The following is a 3175-nucleotide window of genomic DNA, read 5'->3' as shown; positions in this document are numbered from 1 at the left end:
AACAGCACTATAGTTAGTTCTCACAAATTTATCTGTTGTGTGATCTCTTCGAAGAAAGAGTCACAATATTTACAGCCAGTTTTTGTATTTGTATCAAGAATTGAAAAAGGAGTTGGGATTAATAGATTTTTACTTGATTTCCTACCAGTTTTTTATTATTATTATTTATGTATTGTTTGCTTTGTTTTATTTTTAGAAGTGGAAAAAAGGAAGTTCATGGAATGTAAGGTGAGAGGTAACTTCATCTAAACTCAGTCATGGCTTCTCCTGAGAACAGAAACACTTCCAGTAGTGCCATATATATTCCATACTACAAGCTAAATTATAACTGTTCCTGGTCAGATTGTTTGTGGCTTGTGAAGGATTTATACTCTTCTCTTTGCATTCATTACATATTTAGAATCACAAAATCACATGAATATTTCAAATTACTCTGAAAATCCTCACGTAAAAACGTTATATATATAATCAATTCATATTAATTAACTATGCCTGAATTTTAAATAACAATGGAGAAAGAATATAATGATAAGAAATACTTGTAACACAGACAGTTTCCATCCATGAAAAATTACCGACTCATTCATATTCAACTTGTCCATTCATCTAATTTTGACAGTGAAATCTCTCAGTGGCATTGAGCACAGCATCCCTCACTTTGCAGCGAAATTAAGTATCCACTCAGCACTAAATACCTTGGCTGTTATTCGACCGTGTTCACTCTTAATCCTTTTAAAATCCATTAGCTTTCATGCATCTTATCTCAGATTGACAATGTTGTTGTACAGAATGAACAGCAACCATTAAGTCAACTGGAAAACAAAACAAAACAAAGAAATTACCTGTGAAAACCTGAGAGTTTATATGTATTGATCAGGAAATGCCTGCTACAAATGCTAAGTGTAAAACCACATAAAAATGTAGGAATGTCAATACATTTCCTGGGCTCAAATAACGAACATTTGTGTCAAGGTGCTGTGGGTTCCTCAGAATTAATTTTTCTGTTTTCACAGAGAATTCAAGGAAGACACTTATGTCTGGTATAATTGATTAGGTATTAACATTAGCTGAAGATGACATGAGGGGATAATGGTAATGTGTATGATTTATTGTAGCTATATACTCTGCATAATGCTACACCAACTGAACAGTTATTACTGGCTGTATTAGTTCTCTGCATCGAAGCTGATCTCATACTTGATATGCAGGAATTTATTCATCTTACAAAATCTCAGCCAAACAGACTAATCTATTCCATACAATTTCAACAAAGTATGCATGTTTTATTAGAAGTAACATCATAGTAGAGAAGAAACTTGTGAATCACCTCTACAATATTAGTCTCTTTGGTTTGGGAGATGGGCAGAAAATTTTCTCAAATCTTAAAGTAAAGTAAGTACAAATGCGTTCTGACTTCAAAAAAACCAAACCCAAACAACCTAACTATTCCTCCTCAGAAGCTTTTTATAGTCTATAGAATTCTAAAGACGCTACAACAAGAAGAAGGAAAAAAAACCCTAACAACAAAAAGCCCTTTAAGTATAGTTTAAACATATGCCTTTAAATTATTTGGATTTTGAATAGACCTGGCTCTAAAATAAAACCCCAGTGCTGTACAGGCTGACCTCATGGACACTCAAACCCAGACCAGGCTCCTTAGCTTACAAGAAATTCTGTAACAAGTTCAACCAAAGGCATAATCTGAACTCTTCCAAATTTTGAAACCTTTAGGGAAGTTCATATTTGAATCGTAGCTCCATTATCTTGGACTGATCTTTAATTTTTAAGGGCTATCCTAAGAAAAATTATCAGAACCATATATATTCTAAAAAAAACTTCATTAAAGATATTATCTTTATGAAATAATGTAACAAAATCTATTAAATTTTCCATGTTGAAGGACTTAAGGTCATGGTCTACTCTTGCTGTGACACACCTAATGGCTGCTATATTGCAACCTTGTTTCTTCACAATAATTGTTAAGAATTGAGAATCTCTATCAGTATAAATTGTCTGAACTTGATTTATAACTCTTTATTCAAAATTTCATCTCTTTCAGCTATATAAGTACAGAATTTTTGTATACCATCCTCTGTGAAAGAATGGAGTGTCCCTGAAAAACAGATCATAGAAATTATAGAATCATTTAGGTTGGAAAAGACCTTTAAGATCATCAAGTCCAGTTGTTAACCTAACACTGCCAGGTGCACCACTAAACCATGTCCCTAAACAACTTGTCTACCTGTCTTTTAAATACCTCCATGGATGGTGACTCAACCACTTCCCTGGGAAGCATGTTCCAATGCTTAACAACCCTTTTGGTGAAAAAATTTTTCCTAATGTCCAACCTAAACCTGCCCTGGCACAACTTCAGACCATTTCCCCTTGTCCTATCGCCTATTACCTGGGAGAAGAGACCGACCCCCACCTCCCTACAGCCTCCTTTCAGGTAGTTGTAGAGGGCAATAAGGTCTCCCCTGGGCCTCCTTTTCTCCAGACTAAACAACCCCAGCTCCCTCAGCCGTTCCTCGTATGACTTGTGTTCCAGACCCCTCACCAGCTTGGTTGCTCTCCTCTGGACATGTTTCAGCAATGCAACGTCTTTCTTGTAATGAAGGGCCCAAAACAGAACACAGTGTTTGAGGTACAACCTCACCAATGCCACGTATAGGGGAAGGATGACTTCCCTACTCCTGCTGGCCACACTATTTCTGATACAAGCCAGGATGCCATTGGCCTTCTTGGCCACCTGGGCACACTGCTGGCTCATATTGAGTCGGCTGTCAACCAGTACTCCCAGGTCCTTTTCCCCCAGGCAGCTTTCCAGTCATTCTTCCCCAAGCCTGTAGCATTGCATGGTGTTATTGTAACCCAAGTGCAGGACCTGGCACTTGGCCTTGTTGAGCCTCACACAATTGGCCTCAGCCCATCGATCCAGCCTGTCCAGGTCCCTCTGCAGAGCCATCCTCCCCTCACTCAATCCCCTCATCCATATCATTGGTAAAGATATTAAACAGAACTGGGCCCAAAACTGAGCCCTGGGGGACACCACTGGTTGCTGGCTGCCAACTGGATTTAACTCTGTTCACAACAACTCTCTGGGCTTGGCCATCCAGCCAGTAATTTACCCAGTGTAGAGTACGCCTGTCTCAGCCAAGATATCTAAGATGTACGG

Source organism: Egretta garzetta, unplaced genomic scaffold (assembly GCF_000687185.1).
Source record: "Egretta garzetta isolate BGI_Z169 unplaced genomic scaffold, ASM68718v1 scaffold507, whole genome shotgun sequence".
In the NCBI taxonomy this organism is placed as follows: Eukaryota; Metazoa; Chordata; class Aves; order Pelecaniformes; family Ardeidae; genus Egretta; species Egretta garzetta.
This window is presented reverse-complemented; position numbering follows the sequence as displayed.